The 20,518-nt window shown below is 36.8% G+C and overlaps 21 non-coding genes and 1 pseudogene across 21 annotated transcripts; all 22 read left to right on the forward strand.

The window, feature by feature from the left end:
- The first annotated feature begins 684 nt into the window (after positions 1-684).
- LOC125783120 (5S ribosomal RNA) lies at positions 685-803 on the forward strand. The gene has a single exon (XR_007425855.1). It is a non-coding gene; the product is annotated as a 5S ribosomal RNA (ribosomal RNA).
- An 806-nt stretch (positions 804-1,609) lies between these two features.
- On the forward strand, positions 1,610-1,718 carry LOC125783281 (5S ribosomal RNA; annotated as a pseudogene).
- Positions 1,719-2,524: 806 nt separating this feature from the next.
- LOC125784228 (5S ribosomal RNA) lies at positions 2,525-2,643 on the forward strand. Its single transcript, XR_007426948.1, has one exon. It is a non-coding gene; the product is annotated as a 5S ribosomal RNA (ribosomal RNA).
- Positions 2,644-3,446: 803 nt separating this feature from the next.
- Positions 3,447-3,565, forward strand: LOC125784229 (5S ribosomal RNA). The gene has a single exon (XR_007426949.1). It is a non-coding gene; the product is annotated as a 5S ribosomal RNA (ribosomal RNA).
- Positions 3,566-4,368: 803 nt separating this feature from the next.
- LOC125784230 (5S ribosomal RNA) lies at positions 4,369-4,487 on the forward strand. Its single transcript, XR_007426950.1, has one exon. It is a non-coding gene; the product is annotated as a 5S ribosomal RNA (ribosomal RNA).
- Positions 4,488-5,290: 803 nt separating this feature from the next.
- On the forward strand, positions 5,291-5,409 carry LOC125784231 (5S ribosomal RNA). The gene has a single exon (XR_007426951.1). It is a non-coding gene; the product is annotated as a 5S ribosomal RNA (ribosomal RNA).
- Positions 5,410-6,213: 804 nt separating this feature from the next.
- On the forward strand, positions 6,214-6,332 carry LOC125783237 (5S ribosomal RNA). Its single transcript, XR_007425971.1, has one exon. It is a non-coding gene; the product is annotated as a 5S ribosomal RNA (ribosomal RNA).
- Positions 6,333-7,135: 803 nt separating this feature from the next.
- Positions 7,136-7,254, forward strand: LOC125783244 (5S ribosomal RNA). Its single transcript, XR_007425978.1, has one exon. It is a non-coding gene; the product is annotated as a 5S ribosomal RNA (ribosomal RNA).
- A 795-nt stretch (positions 7,255-8,049) lies between these two features.
- LOC125784232 (5S ribosomal RNA) lies at positions 8,050-8,168 on the forward strand. The gene has a single exon (XR_007426952.1). It is a non-coding gene; the product is annotated as a 5S ribosomal RNA (ribosomal RNA).
- Positions 8,169-8,971: 803 nt separating this feature from the next.
- On the forward strand, positions 8,972-9,090 carry LOC125783662 (5S ribosomal RNA). Its single transcript, XR_007426382.1, has one exon. It is a non-coding gene; the product is annotated as a 5S ribosomal RNA (ribosomal RNA).
- An 803-nt stretch (positions 9,091-9,893) lies between these two features.
- LOC125783121 (5S ribosomal RNA) lies at positions 9,894-10,012 on the forward strand. Its single transcript, XR_007425856.1, has one exon. It is a non-coding gene; the product is annotated as a 5S ribosomal RNA (ribosomal RNA).
- Positions 10,013-10,818: 806 nt separating this feature from the next.
- On the forward strand, positions 10,819-10,937 carry LOC125784234 (5S ribosomal RNA). Its single transcript, XR_007426954.1, has one exon. It is a non-coding gene; the product is annotated as a 5S ribosomal RNA (ribosomal RNA).
- Positions 10,938-11,743: 806 nt separating this feature from the next.
- On the forward strand, positions 11,744-11,862 carry LOC125784235 (5S ribosomal RNA). Its single transcript, XR_007426955.1, has one exon. It is a non-coding gene; the product is annotated as a 5S ribosomal RNA (ribosomal RNA).
- An 803-nt stretch (positions 11,863-12,665) lies between these two features.
- On the forward strand, positions 12,666-12,784 carry LOC125784236 (5S ribosomal RNA). The gene has a single exon (XR_007426956.1). It is a non-coding gene; the product is annotated as a 5S ribosomal RNA (ribosomal RNA).
- Positions 12,785-13,587: 803 nt separating this feature from the next.
- LOC125784237 (5S ribosomal RNA) lies at positions 13,588-13,706 on the forward strand. Its single transcript, XR_007426957.1, has one exon. It is a non-coding gene; the product is annotated as a 5S ribosomal RNA (ribosomal RNA).
- Positions 13,707-14,509: 803 nt separating this feature from the next.
- LOC125784238 (5S ribosomal RNA) lies at positions 14,510-14,628 on the forward strand. The gene has a single exon (XR_007426958.1). It is a non-coding gene; the product is annotated as a 5S ribosomal RNA (ribosomal RNA).
- An 804-nt stretch (positions 14,629-15,432) lies between these two features.
- Positions 15,433-15,551, forward strand: LOC125783086 (5S ribosomal RNA). Its single transcript, XR_007425820.1, has one exon. It is a non-coding gene; the product is annotated as a 5S ribosomal RNA (ribosomal RNA).
- Positions 15,552-16,342: 791 nt separating this feature from the next.
- On the forward strand, positions 16,343-16,461 carry LOC125784239 (5S ribosomal RNA). Its single transcript, XR_007426959.1, has one exon. It is a non-coding gene; the product is annotated as a 5S ribosomal RNA (ribosomal RNA).
- An 805-nt stretch (positions 16,462-17,266) lies between these two features.
- On the forward strand, positions 17,267-17,385 carry LOC125783269 (5S ribosomal RNA). The gene has a single exon (XR_007426003.1). It is a non-coding gene; the product is annotated as a 5S ribosomal RNA (ribosomal RNA).
- Positions 17,386-18,189: 804 nt separating this feature from the next.
- On the forward strand, positions 18,190-18,308 carry LOC125783773 (5S ribosomal RNA). The gene has a single exon (XR_007426493.1). It is a non-coding gene; the product is annotated as a 5S ribosomal RNA (ribosomal RNA).
- An 802-nt stretch (positions 18,309-19,110) lies between these two features.
- LOC125784240 (5S ribosomal RNA) lies at positions 19,111-19,229 on the forward strand. Its single transcript, XR_007426960.1, has one exon. It is a non-coding gene; the product is annotated as a 5S ribosomal RNA (ribosomal RNA).
- An 806-nt stretch (positions 19,230-20,035) lies between these two features.
- Positions 20,036-20,154, forward strand: LOC125784241 (5S ribosomal RNA). The gene has a single exon (XR_007426961.1). It is a non-coding gene; the product is annotated as a 5S ribosomal RNA (ribosomal RNA).
- The last annotated feature ends 364 nt before the right edge of the window (positions 20,155-20,518 follow it).

Consider the following 20,518-nt stretch of genomic DNA (forward strand, 5'->3'; position numbering starts at 1 on the left):
CTCACTTAAAAGTTCTTTCATTTTTCTGAAGGAGGATATTGTTTCTTCATGCTAATAAATAAAGAAAAAATGCATTATTTTTTATTTTCTTAACATAGGTACAGGGCGACTGACTCCTGTTCCTGGGGCTCTACCACGCTAAAGATTTCAGATTTAACACACCTGAGTCTAGAATGTTCACGTGATCCTGAAGGTCTTAATTACCTGGATCAAGTGTGCCGCGGACTCAGGCTGTTTGGATGGCAGGGGTGAAAAAATTTAAAAAGGCACCTTCTGTAGGACACAGGGCCTTTCTGTAAATGTATGCCAAGTATACTTTAATGTGTGTGTATGATTTTATTTATTTATTTCTCAGAATATTCTTTGTAAATATGATTTTTTTTTTAATTGGGCTTTTTTTTATTGGGCCTAATCTGAAGCTTCCATTCCATTGAGTAAGAAACGTAAAGCAAGAAAATTGAACAAAAAAAATGAAGAGATAAAAATTAAGACATATAGGGAGTTTTTGTCTTTTTTTCTTTGGTTACTTTTTGTAGTGAAAGTTAAAAGGAGCTTTTATTTTGAGGCAAGATCTTTGTATTAGTCCGTAGAGCTGCTTTACTTTTGTCAAGAGCAGTAAATGACAGTGAAAAGACTCAGGTCTGTGAGTGACTTATAAATAGGCTTGTTGGGAGTTGATCTTTCGCTTACGGCCATACCACCCTGAGAAAGCCCGATCTCGTCTGATCTCGGAAGCTAAGCAGGGTCGGGCCTGGTTAGTACTTGGATGGGAGACCGCCTGGGAATACCAGGTGCTGTAAGCTTTTCCATCTTTCCTTTATTTTTTACTCCGTTCAGTCCATGATGTCACAATTTTTTACAAGGCTACACTGTGTTTACTCTTCATATAAAACACTTACAGTAAACCATATACAGATTAAATACTCACTTAAAAGTTATTTCATTTTTCTGAAGGAGGATATTGTTTCTTCATGCTAATAAATAAAGAAAAAAAATGCATTATTTTTTATTTTCTTAACGTATAGGTACAGGGCGGCTCACTCCTGTTCCTGGGGCTCTACCACACTAAAGATTTCAGATTTAACACACCTGAGTCTAGAATGTTCACGTGATCCTGAAGGTCTTAATTACCTAGATTAAGTGTGCCGCGGACTCAGGCTGTTTGGATGGCAGGGGTGAAAAAAATTAAAAAGGCACCTTCTGTAGGACACAGGGCCTTTCTGTAAATGTATGCCAAGTATACTTTAATGTGTGTGTATGATTTTATTTATTTATTTCTCAGAATATTCTTTGTAAATATGATTTTTTTTAATTGGGCTTTTTTTTATTGGGCATAATCTGAAGCTTCCATTCTATTGAGTAAGAAACGTAGAGCAAGAAAATTGAAAAAAAAAAATGAAGAGATAAAAATTAAGACATATAGGGAGTTTTTGTCTTTTTTTCTTTGGTTACTTTTTGTAGTGAAAGTTAAAAGGAGCTTTTATTTTGAGGCAAGATCTTTGTATTAGTCCGTAGAGCTGCTTTACTTTTGTCAAGAGCAGTAAATGACAGTGAAAAGACTCAGGTCTGTGAGTGACTTATAAATAGGCTTGTTGGGAGTTGATCTTTCGCTTACGGCCATACCACCCTGAGAACGCCCGATCTCGGAAGCTAAGCAGGGTCGGGCCTGGTTAGTACTTGGATGGGAGACCGCCTGGGAATACCAGGTGCTGTAAGCTTTTCCATCTTTCCTTTATTTTTTACTCCGTTCAGTCCATGATGTCACAAATTTTTACAAGGCTACACTGTGTTTACTCTTCATATAAAACACTTACAGTAAACCATATACAGATTAAGTACTCACTTAAAAGTTCTTTCATTTTTCTGAAGGAGGATATTGTTTCTTCATGCTAATAAATAAAGAAAAAATGCATTATTTTTTATTTTCTTAACATAGGTACAGGGCGACTGACTTCTGTTCCTGGGGCTCTACCACGCTAAAGATTTCAGACTTAACACACCTGAGTCTAGAATGTTCACGTGATCCTGAAGGTCTTAATTACCTGGATCAAGTGTGCCGCGGACTCAGGCTGTTTGGATGGCAGGGGTGAAAAAAATTAAAAAGGCACGTTCTGTAGGACACAGGGCCTTTCTGTAAATGTATGCCAAGTATACTTTAATGTGTGTGTATGATTTTATTTATTTATTTCTCAGAATATTCTTTGTAAATATGATTTTTTTTTTAATTGGGCTTTTTTTTTTACTGGGCCTAATCTGAAGCTTCCATTCCATTGAGTAAGAAACGTAGAGCAAGAAAATTGAACAAAAAAAATGAAGAGATAAAAATTAAGACATATAGGGAGTTTTTGTCTTTTTTTCTTTGGTTACTTTTTGTAGTGAAAGTTAAAAGGAGCTTTTATTTTGAGGCAAGATCTTTGTATTAGTCCGTAGAGCTGCTTTACTTTTGTCAAGAGCAGTAAATGACAGTGAAAAGACTCAGGTCTGTGAGTGACTTATAAATAGGCTTGTTGGGAATTGATCTTTCGCTTACGGCCATACCACCCTGAGAACGCCCGATCTCGTCTGATCTCGGAAGCTAAGCAGGGTCGGGCCTGGTTAGTACTTGGATGGGAGACCGCCTGGGAATACCAGGTGCTGTAAGCTTTTCCATCTTTCCTTTATTTTTTACTCCGTTCAGTCCATGATGTCACAATTTTTTACAAGGCTACACTGTGTTTACTCTTCATATAAAACACTTACAGTAAACCATATACAGATTAAATACTCACTTAAAAGTTCTTTCATTTTTCTGAAGGAGGATATTGTTTCTTCATGCTAATAAATAAAGAAAAAATGCATTATTTTTTATTTTCTTAACATAGGTACAGGGCGACTGACTCCTGTTCCTGGGGATCTACCACGCTAAAGATTTCAGATTTAACACACCTGAGTCTAGAATGTTCACGTGATCCTGAAGGTCTTAATTACCTGGATCAAGTGTGCCGCGGACTCAGGCTGTTTGGATGGCAGGGGTGAAAAAAATTAAAAAGGCACCTTCTGTAGGACACAGGGCCTTTCTGTAAATGTATGCCAAGTATACTTTAATGTGTGTGTATGATTTTATTTATTTATTTCTCAGAATATTCTTTGTAAATATGATTTTTTTTTTAATTGGGCTTTTTTTTATTGGGCCTAATCTGAAGCTTCCATTCCATTGAGTAAGAAACGTAAAGCAAGAAAATTGAACAAAAAAATGAAGAGATAAAAATTAAGACATATAGGGAGTTTTTGTCTTTTTTTCTTTGGTTACTTTTTGTAGTGAAAGTTAAAAGGAGCTTTTATTTTGAGGCAAGATCTTTGTATTAGTCCGTAGAGCTGCTTTACTTTTGTCAAGAGCAGTAAATGACAGTGAAAAGACTCAGGTCTGTGAGTGACTTATGAATAGGCTTGTTGGGAGTTGATCTTTCGCTTACGGCCATACCACCCTGAGAACGCCCGATCTCGTCTGATCTCGGAAGCTAAGCAGGGTCGGGCCTGGTTAGTACTTGGATGGGAGACCGCCTGGGAATACCAGGTGCTGTAAGCTTTTCCATCTTTCCTTTATTTTTTACTCCGTTCAGTCCATGATGTCACAATTTTTTACAAGGCTACACTGTGTTTACTCTTCATATAAAACACTTACAGTAAACCATATACAGATTAAATACTCACTTAAAAGTTCTTTCATTTTTCTGAAGGAGGATATTGTTTCTTCATGCTAATAAATAAAGAAAAAATGCATTATTTTTTATTTTCTTAACATAGGTACAGGGCGACTGACTCCTGTTCCTGGGGCTCTACCACGCTAAAGATTTCAGATTTAACACACCTGAGTCTAGAATGTTCACGTGATCCTGAAGGTCTTAATTACCTGGATCAAGTGTGCCGCGGACTCAGGCTGTTTGGATGGCAGGGGTGAAAAAAATTAAAAAGGCACCTTCTGTAGGACACAGGGCCTTTCTGTAAATGTATGCCAAGTATACTTTAATGTGTGTGTATGATTTTATTTATTTATTTCTCAGAATATTCTTTGTAAATATGATTTTTTTTAAAATTGGGCTTTTTTTTATTGGGCCTAATCTGAAGCTTCCATTCCATTGATTAAGAAACGTAGAGCAAGAAAATTGAACAAAAAAATGAAGAGATAAAAATTAAGACATATAGGGAGTTTTTGTCTTTTTTTCTTTGGTTACTTTTTGTAGTGAAAGTTAAAAGGAGCTTTTATTTTGAGGCAAGATCTTTGTATTAGTCCGTAGAGCTGCTTTACTTTTGTCAAGAGCAGTAAATGACAGTGAAAAGACTCAGGTCTGTGAGTGACTTATGAATAGGCTTGTTGGGAGTTGATCTTTCGCTTACGGCCATACCACCCTGAGAACGCCCGATCTCGTCTGATCTCGGAAGCTAAGCAGGGTCGGGCCTGGTTAGTACTTGGATGGGAGACCGCCTGGGAATACCAGGTGCTGTAAGCTTTTCCATCTTTCCTTTATTTTTTACTCCGTTCAGTCCATGATGTCACAATTTTTTACAAGGCTACACTGTGTTTACTCTTCATATAAAACACTTACAGTAAACCATATACAGATTAAATACTCACTTAAAAGTTCTTTCATTTTTCTGAAGGAGGATATTGTTTCTTCATGCTAATAAATAAAGAAAAAATGCATTATTTTTTATTTTCTTAACATAGGTACAGGGCGACTGACTCCTGTTCCTGGGGCTCTACCACGCTAAAGATTTCAGATTTAACACACCTGAGTCTAGAATGTTCACGTGATCCTGAAGGTCTTAATTACCTGGATCAAGTGTGCCGCGGACTCAGGCTGTTTGGATGGCAGGGGTGAAAAAAATTAAAAAGGCACCTTCTGTAGGACACAGGGCCTTTCTGTAAATGTATGCCAAGTATACTTTAATGTGTGTGTATGATTTTATTTATTTATTTCTCAGAATATTCTTTGTAAATATGATTTTTTTTTAAATTGGGCTTTTTTTTATTGGGCCTAATCTGAAGCTTCCATTCCATTGATTAAGAAACGTAGAGCAAGAAAATTGAACAAAAAAATGAAGAGATAAAAATTAAGACATATAGGGAGTTTTTGTCTTTTTTTCTTTGGTTACTTTTTGTAGTGAAAGTTAAAAGGAGCTTTTATTTTGAGGCAAGATCTTTGTATTAGTCCGTAGAGCTGCTTTACTTTTGTCAAGAGCAGTAAATGACAGTGAAAAGACTCAGGTCTGTCAGTGACTTATGAATAGGCTTGTTGGGAGTTGATCTTTCGCTTACGGCCATACCACCCTGAGAACGCCCGATCTCGTCTGATCTCGGAAGCTAAGCAGGGTCGGGCCTGGTTAGTACTTGGATGGGAGACCGCCTGGGAATACCAGGTGCTGTAAGCTTTTCCATCTTTCCTTTATTTTTTACTCCGTTCAGTCCATGATGTCACAATTTTTTACAAGGCTACACTGTGTTTACTCTTCATATAAAACACTTACAGTAAACCATATACAGATTAAATACTCACTTAAAAGTTCTTTCATTTTTCTGAAGGAGGATATTGTTTCTTCATGCTAATAAATAAAGAAAAAATGCATTATTTTTTATTTTCTTAACATAGGTACAGGGCGACTGACTCCTGTTCCTGGGGCTCTACCACGCTAAAGATTTCAGATTTAACACACCTGAGTCTAGAATGTTCACGTGATCCTGAAGGTCTTAATTACCTGGATCAAGTGTGCCGCGGACTCAGGCTGTTTGGATGGCAGGGGTGAAAAAATTTAAAAAGGCACCTTCTGTAGGACACAGGGCCTTTCTGTAAATGTATGCCAAGTATACTTTAATGTGTGTGTATGATTTTATTTATTTATTTCTCAGAATATTCTTTGTAAATATGATTTTTTTTTTAATTGGGCTTTTTTTTTATTGGGCCTAATCTGAAGCTTCCATTCCATTGAGTAAGAAACGTAAAGCAAGAAAATTGAACAAAAAAATGAAGAGATAAAAATTAAGACATATAGGGAGTTTTTGTCTTTTTTTCTTTGGTTACTTTTTGTAGTGAAAGTTAAAAGGAGCTTTTATTTTGAGGCAAGATCTTTGTATTAGTCCGTAGAGCTGCTTTACTTTTGTCAAGAGCAGTAAATGACAGTGAAAAGACTCAGGTCTGTGAGTGACTTATGAATAGGCTTGTTGGGAGTTGATCTTTCGCTTACGGCCATACCACCCTGAGAACGCCCGATCTCGTCTGATCTCGGAAGCTAAGCAGGGTCGGGCCTGGTTAGGACTTGGATGGGAGACCGCCTGGGAATACCAGGTGCTGTAAGCTTTTCCATCTTTCCTTTATTTTTTACTCCGTTCAGTCCATGATGTCACAATTTTTTACAAGGCTACACTGTGTTTACTCTTCATATAAAACACTTACAGTAAACCATATACAGATTAAATACTCACTTAAAAGTTCTTTCATTTTTCTGAAGGAGGATATTGTTTCTTCATGCTAATAAATAAAGAAAAAATGCATTATTTTTTATTTTCTTAACATAGGTACAGGGCGACTGACTCCTGTTCCTGGGGCTCTACCACGCTAAAGATTTCAGATTTAACACACCTGAGTCTAGAATGTTCACGTGATCCTGAAGGTCTTAATTACCTGGATCAAGTGTGCCGCGGACTCAGGCTGTTTGGATGGCAGGGGTGAAAAAATTTAAAAAGGCACCTTCTGTAGGACACAGGGCCTTTCTGTAAATGTATGCCAAGTATACTTTAATGTGTGTGTATGATTTTATTTATTTATTTCTCAGAATATTCTTTGTAAATATGATTTTTTTTTTAATTGGGCTTTTTTTTATTGGGCCTAAACTGAAGCTTCCATTCCATTGAGTAAGAAACGTAAAGCAAGAAAATTGAACAAAAAAATGAAGAGATAAAAATTAAGACATATAGGGAGTTTTTGTCTTTTTTTCTTTGGTTACTTTTTGTAGTGAAAGTTAAAAGGAGCTTTTATTTTGAGGCAAGATCTTTGTATTAGTCCGTAGAGCTGCTTTACTTTTGTCAAGAGCAGTAAATGACAGTGAAAAGACTCAGGTCTGTGAGTGACTTATAAATAGGCTTGTTGGGAGTTGATCTTTCGCTTACGGCCATAGCACCCTGAGAACGCCTGATCTCGTCTGATCTCGGAAGCTAAGCAGGGTCGGGCCTGGTTAGTACTTGGATGGGAGACCGCCTGGGAATACCAGGTGCTGTAAGCTTTTCCATCTTTCCTTTATTTTTTACTCCGTTCAGTCCATGATGTCACAATTTTTTACAAGGCTACACTGTGTTTACTCTTCATATAAAACACTTACAGTAAACCATATACAGATTAAATACTCACTTAAAAGTTATTTCATTTTTCTGAAGGAGGATATTGTTTCTTCATGCTAATAAATGAAGAAAAAATGCATTATTTTTTATTTTCTTAACATAGGTACAGGGCGACTGACTCCTGTTCCTGGGGCTCTACCACGCTAAAGATTTCAGATTTAACACACCTGAGTCTAGAATGTTCACGTGATCCTGAAGGTCTTAATTACCTGGATCAAGTGTGCCGCGGACTCAGGCTGTTTGGATGGCAGGGGTGAAAAAAATTAAAAAGGCACCTTCTGTAGGACACAGGGCCTTTCTGTAAATGTATGCCAAGTATACTTTAATGTGTGTGTATGATTTTATTTATTTATTTCTCAGAATATTCTTTGTAAATATGATTTTTTTTTAAATTGGGCTTTTTTTTTATTGGGCCTAATCTGAAGCTTCCATTCCATTGATTAAGAAACGTAGAGCAAGAAAATTGAACAAAAAAATGAAGAGATAAAAATTAAGACATATAGGGAGTTTTTGTCTTTTTTTCTTTGGTTACTTTTTGTAGTGAAAGTTAAAAGGAGCTTTTATTTTGAGGCAAGATCTTTGTATTAGTCCGTAGCTGCTTTACTTTTGTCAAGAGCAGTAAATGACAGTGAAAAGACTCAGAGTGACTTATAAATAGGCTTGTTGGGAGTTAATCTTTCGCTTACGGCCATACCACCCTGAGAACGCCCGATCTCGTCTGATCTCGGAAGCTAAGCAGGGTCGGGCCTGGTTAGTACTTGGATGGGAGACCGCCTGGGAATACCAGGTGCTGTAAGCTTTTCCATCTTTCCTTTATTTTTTACTCCGTTCAGTCCATGATGTCACAATTTTTTACAAGGCTACACTGTGTTTACTCTTCATATAAAACACTTACAGTAAACCATATACAGATTAAATACTCACTTAAAAGTTCTTTCATTTTTCTGAAGGAGGATATTGTTTCTTCATGCTAATAAATAAAGAAAAAATGCATTATTTTTTATTTTCTTAACATAGGTACAGGGCGACTGACTCCTGTTCCTGGGGCTCTACCACGCTAAAGATCTCAGATTTAACACACCTGAGTCTAGAATGTTCACGTGATCCTGAAGGTCTTAATTACCTGGATCAAGTGTGCCGCGGACTCAGGCTGTTTGGATGGCAGGGGTGAAAAAAATTAAAAAGGCACCTTCTGTAGGACACAGGGCCTTTCTGTAAATGTATGCCAAGTATACTTTAATGTGTGTGTATGATTTTATTTATTTATTTCTCAGAATATTCTTTGTAAATATGATTTTTTTTTTAATTGGGCTTTTTTTTATTGGGCCTAATCTGAAGCTTCCATTCCATTGAGTAAGAAACGTAAAGCAAGAAAATTGAACAAAAAAATGAAGAGATAAAAATTAAGACATATAGGGAGTTTTTGTCTTTTTTTCTTTGGTTACTTTTTGTAGTGAAAGTTAAAAGGAGCTTTTATTTTGAGGCAAGATCTTTGTATTAGTCCGTAGAGCTGCTTTACTTTTGTCAAGAGCAGTAAATGACAGTGAAAAGACTCAGGTCTGTGAGTGACTTATAAATAGGCTTGTTGGGAGCTGATCTTTCGCTTACGGCCATACCACCCTGAGAACGCCCGATCTCGTCTGATCTCGGAAGCTAAGCAGGGTTGGGCCTGGTTAGTACTTGGATGGGAGACCGCCTGGGAATACCAGGTGCTGTAAGCTTTTCCATCTTTCCTTTATTTTTTACTCCGTTCAGTCCATGATGTCACAATTTTTTACAAGGCTACACTGTGTTTACTCTTCATATAAAACACTTACAGTAAACCATATACAGATTAAATACTCACTTAAAAGTTCTTTCATTTTTCTGAAGGAGGATATTGTTTCTTCATGCTAATAAATAAAGAAAAAATGCATTATTTTTTATTTTCTTAACATAGGTACAGGGCGACTGACTCCTGTTCCTGGGGCTCTACCACGCTAAAGATTTCAGATTTAACACACCTGAGTCTAGAATGTTCACGTGATCCTGAAGGTCTTAATTACCTGGATCAAGTGTGCCGCGGACTCAGGCTGTTTGGATGGCAGGGGTGAAAAAATTTAAAAAGGCACCTTCTGTAGGACACAGGGCCTTTCTGTAAATGTATGCCAAGTATACTTTAATGTGTGTGTATGATTTTATTTATTTATTTCTCAGAATATTCTTTGTAAATATGATTTTTTTTTTAATTGGGCTTTTTTTTATTGGGCCTAATCTGAAGCTTCCATTCCATTGAGTAAGAAACGTAAAGCAAGAAAATTGAACAAAAAAATGAAGAGATAAAAATTAAGACATATAGGGAGTTTTTGTCTTTTTTTCTTTGGTTACTTTTTGTAGTGAAAGTTAAAAGGAGCTTTTATTTTGAGGCAAGATCTTTGTATTAGTCCGTAGAGCTGCTTTACTTTTGTCAAGAGCAGTAAATGACAGTGAAAAGACTCAGGTCTGTGAGTGACTTATAAATAGGCTTGTTGGGAGTTGATCTTTCGCTTACGGCCATACCACCCTGAGAAAGCCCGATCTCGTCTGATCTCGGAAGCTAAGCAGGGTCGGGCCTGGTTAGTACTTGGATGGGAGACCGCCTGGGAATACCAGGTGCTGTAAGCTTTTCCATCTTTCCTTTATTTTTTACTCCGTTCAGTCCATGATGTCACAATTTTTTACAAGGCTACACTGTGTTTACTCTTCATATAAAACACTTACAGTAAACCATATACAGATTAAATACTCACTTAAAAGTTATTTCATTTTTCTGAAGGAGGATATTGTTTCTTCATGCTAATAAATAAAGAAAAAAAATGCATTATTTTTTATTTTCTTAACGTATAGGTACAGGGCGGCTCACTCCTGTTCCTGGGGCTCTACCACACTAAAGATTTCAGATTTAACACACCTGAGTCTAGAATGTTCACGTGATCCTGAAGGTCTTAATTACCTAGATTAAGTGTGCCGCGGACTCAGGCTGTTTGGATGGCAGGGGTGAAAAAAATTAAAAAGGCACCTTCTGTAGGACACAGGGCCTTTCTGTAAATGTATGCCAAGTATACTTTAATGTGTGTGTATGATTTTATTTATTTATTTCTCAGAATATTCTTTGTAAATATGATTTTTTTTAATTGGGCTTTTTTTTATTGGGCATAATCTGAAGCTTCCATTCTATTGAGTAAGAAACGTAGAGCAAGAAAATTGAAAAAAAAAAATGAAGAGATAAAAATTAAGACATATAGGGAGTTTTTGTCTTTTTTTCTTTGGTTACTTTTTGTAGTGAAAGTTAAAAGGAGCTTTTATTTTGAGGCAAGATCTTTGTATTAGTCCGTAGAGCTGCTTTACTTTTGTCAAGAGCAGTAAATGACAGTGAAAAGACTCAGGTCTGTGAGTGACTTATAAATAGGCTTGTTGGGAGTTGATCTTTCGCTTACGGCCATACCACCCTGAGAACGCCCGATCTCGTCTGATCTCGGAAGCTAAGCAGGGTCGGGCCTGGTTAGTACTTGGATGGGAGACCGCCTGGGAATACCAGGTGCTGTAAGCTTTTCCATCTTTCCTTTATTTTTTACTCCGTTCAGTCCATGATGTCACAAATTTTTACAAGGCTACACTGTGTTTACTCTTCATATAAAACACTTACAGTAAACCATATACAGATTAAGTACTCACTTAAAAGTTCTTTCATTTTTCTGAAGGAGGATATTGTTTCTTCATGCTAATAAATAAAGAAAAAATGCATTATTTTTTATTTTCTTAACATAGGTACAGGGCGACTGACTTCTGTTCCTGGGGCTCTACCACGCTAAAGATTTCAGATTTAACACACCTGAGTCTAGAATGTTCACGTGATCCTGAAGGTCTTAATTACCTGGATCAAGTGTGCCGCGGACTCAGGCTGTTTGGATGGCAGGGGTGAAAAAAATTAAAAAGGCACGTTCTGTAGGACACAGGGCCTTTCTGTAAATGTATGCCAAGTATACTTTAATGTGTGTGTATGATTTTATTTATTTATTTCTCAGAATATTCTTTGTAAATATGATTTTTTTTTTAATTGGGCTTTTTTTTTTACTGGGCCTAATCTGAAGCTTCCATTCCATTGAGTAAGAAACGTAGAGCAAGAAAATTGAACAAAAAAAATGAAGAGATAAAAATTAAGACATATAGGGAGTTTTTGTCTTTTTTTCTTTGGTTACTTTTTGTAGTGAAAGTTAAAAGGAGCTTTTATTTTGAGGCAAGATCTTTGTATTAGTCCGTAGAGCTGCTTTACTTTTGTCAAGAGCAGTAAATGACAGTGAAAAGACTCAGGTCTGTGAGTGACTTATAAATAGGCTTGTTGGGAATTGATCTTTCGCTTACGGCCATACCACCCTGAGAACGCCCGATCTCGTCTGATCTCGGAAGCTAAGCAGGGTCGGGCCTGGTTAGTACTTGGATGGGAGACCGCCTGGGAATACCAGGTGCTGTAAGCTTTTCCATCTTTCCTTTATTTTTTACTCCGTTCAGTCCATGATGTCACAATTTTTTACAAGGCTACACTGTGTTTACTCTTCATATAAAACACTTACAGTAAACCATATACAGATTAAATACTCACTTAAAAGTTCTTTCATTTTTCTGAAGGAGGATATTGTTTCTTCATGCTAATAAATAAAGAAAAAATGCATTATTTTTTATTTTCTTAACATAGGTACAGGGCGACTGACTCCTGTTCCTGGGGATCTACCACGCTAAAGATTTCAGATTTAACACACCTGAGTCTAGAATGTTCACGTGATCCTGAAGGTCTTAATTACCTGGATCAAGTGTGCCGCGGACTCAGGCTGTTTGGATGGCAGGGGTGAAAAAATTTAAAAAGGCACCTTCTGTAGGACACAGGGCCTTTCTGTAAATGTATGCCAAGTATACTTTAATGTGTGTGTATGATTTTATTTATTTATTTCTCAGAATATTCTTTGTAAATATGATTTTTTTTTTAATTGGGCTTTTTTTTATTGGGCCTAATCTGAAGCTTCCATTCCATTGAGTAAGAAACGTAAAGCAAGAAAATTGAACAAAAAAATGAAGAGATAAAAATTAAGACATATAGGGAGTTTTTGTCTTTTTTTCTTTGGTTACTTTTTGTAGTGAAAGTTAAAAGGAGCTTTTATTTTGAGGCAAGATCTTTGTATTAGTCCGTAGAGCTGCTTTACTTTTGTCAAGAGCAGTAAATGACAGTGAAAAGACTCAGGTCTGTGAGTGACTTATGAATAGGCTTGTTGGGAGTTGATCTTTCGCTTACGGCCATACCACCCTGAGAACGCCCGATCTCGTCTGATCTCGGAAGCTAAGCAGGGTCGGGCCTGGTTAGTACTTGGATGGGAGACCGCCTGGGAATACCAGGTGCTGTAAGCTTTTCCATCTTTCCTTTATTTTTTACTCCGTTCAGTCCATGATGTCACAATTTTTTACAAGGCTACACTGTGTTTACTCTTCATATAAAACACTTACAGTAAACCATATACAGATTAAATACTCACTTAAAAGTTCTTTCATTTTTCTGAAGGAGGATATTGTTTCTTCATGCTAATAAATAAAGAAAAAATGCATTATTTTTTATTTTCTTAACATAGGTACAGGGCGACTGACTCCTGTTCCTGGGGCTCTACCACGCTAAAGATTTCAGATTTAACACACCTGAGTCTAGAATGTTCACGTGATCCTGAAGGTCTTAATTACCTGGATCAAGTGTGCCGCGGACTCAGGCTGTTTGGATGGCAGGGGTGAAAAAAATTAAAAAGGCACCTTCTGTAGGACACAGGGCCTTTCTGTAAATGTATGCCAAGTATACTTTAATGTGTGTGTATGATTTTATTTATTTATTTCTCAGAATATTCTTTGTAAATATGATTTTTTTTTAAATTGGGCTTTTTTTTATTGGGCCTAATCTGAAGCTTCCATTCCATTGATTAAGAAACGTAGAGCAAGAAAATTGAACAAAAAAATGAAGAGATAAAAATTAAGACATATAGGGAGTTTTTGTCTTTTTTTCTTTGGTTACTTTTTGTAGTGAAAGTTAAAAGGAGCTTTTATTTTGAGGCAAGATCTTTGTATTAGTCCGTAGAGCTGCTTTACTTTTGTCAAGAGCAGTAAATGACAGTGAAAAGACTCAGGTCTGTGAGTGACTTATGAATAGGCTTGTTGGGAGTTGATCTTTCGCTTACGGCCATACCACCCTGAGAACGCCCGATCTCGTCTGATCTCGGAAGCTAAGCAGGGTCGGGCCTGGTTAGTACTTGGATGGGAGACCGCCTGGGAATACCAGGTGCTGTAAGCTTTTCCATCTTTCCTTTATTTTTTACTCCGTTCAGTCCATGATGTCACAATTTTTTACAAGGCTACACTGTGTTTACTCTTCATATAAAACACTTACAGTAAACCATATACAGATTAAATACTCACTTAAAAGTTCTTTCATTTTTCTGAAGGAGGATATTGTTTCTTCATGCTAATAAATAAAGAAAAAATGCATTATTTTTTATTTTCTTAACATAGGTACAGGGCGACTGACTCCTGTTCCTGGGGCTCTACCACGCTAAAGATTTCAGATTTAACACACCTGAGTCTAGAATGTTCACGTGATCCTGAAGGTCTTAATTACCTGGATCAAGTGTGCCGCGGACTCAGGCTGTTTGGATGGCAGGGGTGAAAAAATTTAAAAAGGCACCTTCTGTAGGACACAGGGCCTTTCTGTAAATGTATGCCAAGTATACTTTAATGTGTGTGTATGATTTTATTTATTTATTTCTCAGAATATTCTTTGTAAATATGATTTTTTTTTTAATTGGGCTTTTTTTTATTGGGCCTAATCTGAAGCTTCCATTCCATTGAGTAAGAAACGTAAAGCAAGAAAATTGAACAAAAAAATGAAGAGATAAAAATTAAGACATATAGGGAGTTTTTGTCTTTTTTTCTTTGGTTACTTTTTGTAGTGAAAGTTAAAAGGAGCTTTTATTTTGAGGCAAGATCTTTGTATTAGTCCGTAGAGCTGCTTTACTTTTGTCAAGAGCAGTAAATGACAGTGAAAAGACTCAGGTCTGTGAGTGACTTATAAATAGGCTTGTTGGGAGTTGATCTTTCGCTTACGGCCATACCACCCTGAGAACGCCCGATCTCGTCTGATCTCGGAAGCTAAGCAGGGTCGGGCCTGGTTAGTACTTGGATGGGAGACCGCCTGGGAATACCAGGTGCTGTAAGCTTTTCCATCTTTCCTTTATTTTTTACTCCGTTCAGTCCATGATGTCACAATTTTTTACAAGGCTACACTGTGTTTACTCTTCATATAAAACACTTACAGTAAACCATATACAGATTAAATACTCACTTAAAAGTTCTTTCATTTTTCTGAAGGAGGATATTGTTTCTTCATGCTAATAAATAAAGAAAAAATGCATTATTTTTTATTTTCTTAACATAGGTACAGGGCGACTGACTCCTGTTCCTGGGGCTCTACCACGCTAAAGATTTCAGATTTAACACACCTGAGTCTAGAATGTTCACGTGATCCTGAAGGTCTTAATTACCTGGATCAAGTGTGCCGCGGACTCAGGCTGTTTGGATGGCAGGGGTGAAAAAATTTAAAAAGGCACCTTCTGTAGGACACAGGGCCTTTCTGTAAATGTATGCCAAGTATACTTTAATGTGTGTGTATGATTTTATTTATTTATTTCTCAGAATATTCTTTGTAAATATGATTTTTTTTTAATTGGGCTTTTTTTTTATTGGGCCTAATCTGAAGCTTCCATTCCATTGAGTAAGAAACGTAGAGCAAGAAAATTGAACAAAAAAAATGAAGAGATAAAAATTAAGACATATAGGGAGTTTTTGTCTTTTTTTCTTTGGTTACTTTTTGTAGTGAAAGTTAAAAGGAGCTTTTATTTTGAGGCAAGATCTTTGTATTAGTCCGTAGAGCTGCTTTACTTTTGTCAAGAGCAGTAAATGACAGTGAAAAGACTCAGGTCTGTGAGTGACTTATAAATAGGCTTGTTGGGAGTTGATCTTTCGCTTACGACCATACCACCCTGAGAACGCCCGATCTCGTCTGATCTCGGAAGCTAAGCAGGGTCGGGCCTGGTTAGTACTTGGATGGGAGACCGCCTGGGAATACCAGGTGCTGTAAGCTTTTCCATCTTTCCTTTATTTTTTACTCCGTTCAGTCCATGATGTCACAAATTTTTACAAGGCTACACTGTGTTTACTCTTCATATAAAACACTTACAGTAAACCATATACAGATTAAATACTCACTTAAAAGTTCTTTCATTTTTTTGAAGGAGGATATTGTTTCTTCATGCTAATAAATAAAGAAAAAATGCATTATTTTTTATTTTCTTAACATAGGTACAGGGCGACTGACTCCTGTTCATGGGGCTCTACCACGCTAAAGATTTCAGATTTAACACACCTGAGTCTAGAATGTTCACGTGTATCCTGAAGGTCTTAATTACCTGGATCAAGTGTGCCGCGGACTCAGGCTGTTTGGATGGCAGGGGTGAAAAAAATTAAAAAGGCACCTTGGGCCTTTCTGTAAATGTATGCCAAGTATACTTTAATGTGTGTGTATGATTTTATTTATTTATTTCTCAGAATATTCTTTGTAAATATGATTTTTTTTTAATTGGGCTTTTTTTATTGGGCCTAATCTGAAGCTTCCATTCCATTGAGTAAGAAACGTAGAGCAAGAAAATTGAAAAAAAAAAATGAAGAGATAAAAATTAAGACATACAGGGAGTTTTTGTCTTTTTTTCTTTGGTTACTTTTTGTAGTGAAAGTTAAAAGGAGCTTTTATTTTGAGGCAAGATCTTTGTATTAGTCCGTAGAGCTGCTTTACTTTTGTCAAGAGCAGTAAATGACAGTGAAAAGACTCAGGTCTGTGAGTGACTTATAAATAGGCTTGTTGGGAGTTGATCTTTCGCTTACGGCCATACCACCCTGAGAACGCCCGATCTCGTCTGATCTCGGAAGCTAAGCAGGGTCGGGCCTGGTTAGTACTTGGATGGGAGACCGCCTGGGAATACCAGGTGCTGTAAGCTTTTCCATCTTTCCTTTATTTTTTACTCCGTTCAGTCCATGATGTCACAAATTTTTACAAGGCTACACTGTGTTTACTCTTCATATAAAACACTTACAGTAAACCATATACAGATTAAGTACTCACTTAAAAGTTCTTTCATTTTTCTGAAGGAGGATATTGTTTCTTCATGCTAATAAATAAAGAAAAAATGCATTATTTTTTATTTTCTTAACATAGGTACAGGGCGACTGACTTCTGTTCCTGGGGCTCTACCACGCTAAAGATTTCAGATTTAACACACCTGAGTCTAGAATGTTCACGTGATCCTGAAGGTCTTAATTACCTGGATCAAGTGTGCCGCGGACTCAGGCTGTTTGGATGGCAGGGGTGAAAAAAATTAAAAAGGCACGTTCTGTAGGACACAGGGCCTTTCTGTAAATGTATGCCAAGTATACTTTAATGTGTGTGTATGATTTTATTTATTTATTTCTCAGAATATTCTTTGTAAATATGATTTTTTTTTAATTGGGCTTTTTTTTATTGGGCCTAATCTGAAGCTTCCATTCTATTGAGTAAGAAACGTAGAGCAAGAAAATTGAACAAAAAAAAAATGAAGAGATAAAAATTAAGACATATAGGGAGTTTTTGTCTTTTTTTCTTTGGTTACTTTTTGTAGTGAAAGTTAAAAGGAGCTTTTATTTTGAGGCAAGATCTTTGTATTAGTCCGTAGAGCTGCTTTACTTTTGTCAAGAGCAGTAAATGACAGTGAAAAGACTCAGGTCTGTGAGTGACTTATAAATAGGCTTGTTGGGAGTTGATCTTTCGCTTACGGCCATACCATCCTGAGAACGCCCGATCTCGTCTGATCTCGGAAGCTACGCAGGGTCGGGCCTGGTTAGTACTTGGATGGGAGACCGCCTGGGAATACCAGGTGCTGTAAACTTTTCCATCTTTCCTTTATTTTTTACTCCGTTCAGTCCATGATGTCACAAATTTTTACAAGGCTACACTGTGTTTACTCTTCATATAAAACACTTACAGTAAACCATATACAGATTAAGTACTCACTTAAAAGTTCTTTCATTTTTCTGAAGGAGGATATTGTTTCTTCATGCTAATAAATAAAGAACAAAATGCATTATTTTTTATTTTCTTAACATAGGTACAGGGCGACTGACTTCTGTTCCTGGGGCTCTACCACGCTAAAGATTTCAGATTTAACACACCTGAGTCTAGAATGTTCACGTGATCCTGAAGGTCTTAATTACCTGGATCAAGTGTGCCGCGGACTCAGGCTGTTTGGATGGCAGGGGTGAAAAAAATTAAAAAGGCACCTTCTGTAGGACACAGGGCCTTTCTGTAAATGTATGCCAAGTATACTTTAATGTGTGTTTATGATTTTATTTATTTATTTCTCAGAATATTCTTTGTAAATATGATTTTTTTTTTAATTGGGCTTTTTTTTATTGGGCCTAATCTGAAGCTTCCATTCCATTGAGTAAGAAACGTAAAGCAAGAAAATTGAACAAAAAAATGAAGAGATAAAAATTAAGACATATAGGGAGTTTTTGTCTTTTTTTCTTTGGTTACTTTTTGTAGTGAAAGTTAAAAGGAGCTTTTATTTTGAGGCAAGATCTTTGTATTAGTCCGTAGAGCTGCTTTACTTTTGTCAAGAGCAGTAAATGACAGTGAAAAGACTCAGGTCTGTGAGTGACTTATAAATAGGCTTGTTGGGAGCTGATCTTTCGCTTACGGCCATACCACCCTGAGAACGCCCGATCTCGTCTGATCTCGGAAGCTAAGCAGGGTTGGGCCTGGTTAGTACTTGGATGGGAGACCGCCTGGGAATACCAGGTGCTGTAAGCTTTTCCATCTTTCCTTTATTTTTTACTCCGTTCAGTCCATGATGTCACAATTTTTTACAAGGCTACACTGTGTTTACTCTTCATATAAAACACTTACAGTAAACCATATACAGATTAAATACTCACTTAAAAGTTCTTTCATTTTTCTGAAGGAGGATATTGTTTCTTCATGCTAATAAATAAAGAAAAAATGCATTATTTTTTATTTTCTTAACATAGGTACAGGGCGACTGACTCCTGTTCCTGGGGCTCTACCACGCTAAAGATTTCAGATTTAACACACCTGAGTCTAGAATGTTCACGTGATCCTGAAGGTCTTAATTACCTGGATAAAGTGTGCCGCGGACTCAGGCTGTTTGGATGGCAGGGGTGAAAAAATTTAAAAAGGCACCTTCTGTAGGACACAGGGCCTTTCTGTAAATGTATGCCAAGTATACTTTAATGTGTGTGTATGATTTTATTTATTTATTTCTCAGAATATTCTTTGTAAATATGATTTTTTTTAATTGGGCTTTTTTTTATTGGGCATAATCTGAAGCTTCCATTCTATTGAGTAAGAAACGTAGAGCAAGAAAATTGAACAAAAAAAATGAAGAGATAAAAATTAAGACATATAGGGAGTTTTTGTCTTTTTTTCTTTGGTTACTTTTTGTAGTGAAAGTTAAAAGGAGCTTTTATTTTGAGGCAAGATCTTTGTATTAGTCCGTAGAGCTGCTTTACTTTTGTCAAGAGCAGTAAATGACAGTGAAAAGACTCAGGTCTGTGAGTGACTTATAAATAGGCTTGTTGGGAGTTGATCTTTCGCTTACGGCCATACCACCCTGAGAACGCCCGATCTCGTCTGATCTCGGAAGCTAAGCAGGGTCGGGCCTGGTTAGTACTTGGATGGGAGACCGCCTGGGAATACCAGGTGCTGTAAGCTTTTCCATCTTTCCTTTATTTTTTACTCCGTTCAGTCCATGATGTCACAAATTTTTACAAGGCTACACTGTGTTTACTCTTCATATAAAACACTTACAGTAAACCATATACAGATTAAGTACTCACTTAAAAGTTCTTTCATTTTTCTGAAGGAGGATATTGTTTCTTCATGCTAATAAATAAAGAAAAAATGCATTATTTTTTATTTTCTTAACATAGGTACAGGGCGACTGACTTCTGTTCCTGGGGCTCTACCACGCTAAAGATTTCAGATTTAACACACCTGAGTCTAGAATGTTCACGTGATCCTGAAGGTCTTAATTACCTGGATCAAGTGTGCCGCGGACTCAGGCTGTTTGGATGGCAGGGGTGAAAAAAATTAAAAAGGCACGTTCTGTAGGACACAGGGCCTTTCTGTAAATGTATGCCAAGTATACTTTAATGTGTGTGTATGATTTTATTTATTTATTTCTCAGAATATTCTTTGTAAATATGATTTTTTTTTTAATTGGGCTTTTTTTTTTACTGGGCCTAATCTGAAGCTTCCATTCCATTGAGTAAGAAACGTAGAGCAAGAAAATTGAACAAAAAAAATGAAGAGATAAAAATTAAGACATATAGGGAGTTTTTGTCTTTTTTTCTTTGGTTACTTTTTGTAGTGAAAGTTAAAAGGAGCTTTTATTTTGAGGCAAGATCTTTGTATTAGTCCGTAGAGCTGCTTTACTTTTGTCAAGAGCAGTAAATGACAGTGAAAAGACTCAGGTCTGTGAGTGACTTATAAATAGGCTTGTTGGGAATTGATCTTTCGCTTACGGCCATACCACCCTGAGAACGCCCGATCTCGTCTGATCTCGGAAGCTAAGCAGGGTCGGGCCTGGTTAGTACTTGGATGGGAGACCGCCTGGGAATACCAGGTGCTGTAAGCTTTTCCATCTTTCCTTTATTTTTTACTCCGTTCAGTCCATGATGTCACAATTTTTTACAAGGCTACACTGTGTTTACTCTTCATATAAAACACTTACAGTAAACCATATACAGATTAAATACTCACTTAAAAGTTCTTTCATTTTTCTGAAGGAGGATATTGTTTCTTCATGCTAATAAATAAAGAAAAAATGCATTATTTTTTATTTTCTTAACATAGGTACAGGGCGACTGACTCCTGTTCCTGGGGATCTACCACGCTAAAGATTTCAGATTTAACACACCTGAGTCTAGAATGTTCACGTGATCCTGAAGGTCTTAATTACCTGGATCAAGTGTGCCGCGGACTCAGGCTGTTTGGATGGC

This window comes from Astyanax mexicanus, chromosome 18, assembly GCF_023375975.1.
Source record: "Astyanax mexicanus isolate ESR-SI-001 chromosome 18, AstMex3_surface, whole genome shotgun sequence".
NCBI lineage: Eukaryota > Metazoa > Chordata > Actinopteri > Characiformes > Acestrorhamphidae > Astyanax > Astyanax mexicanus.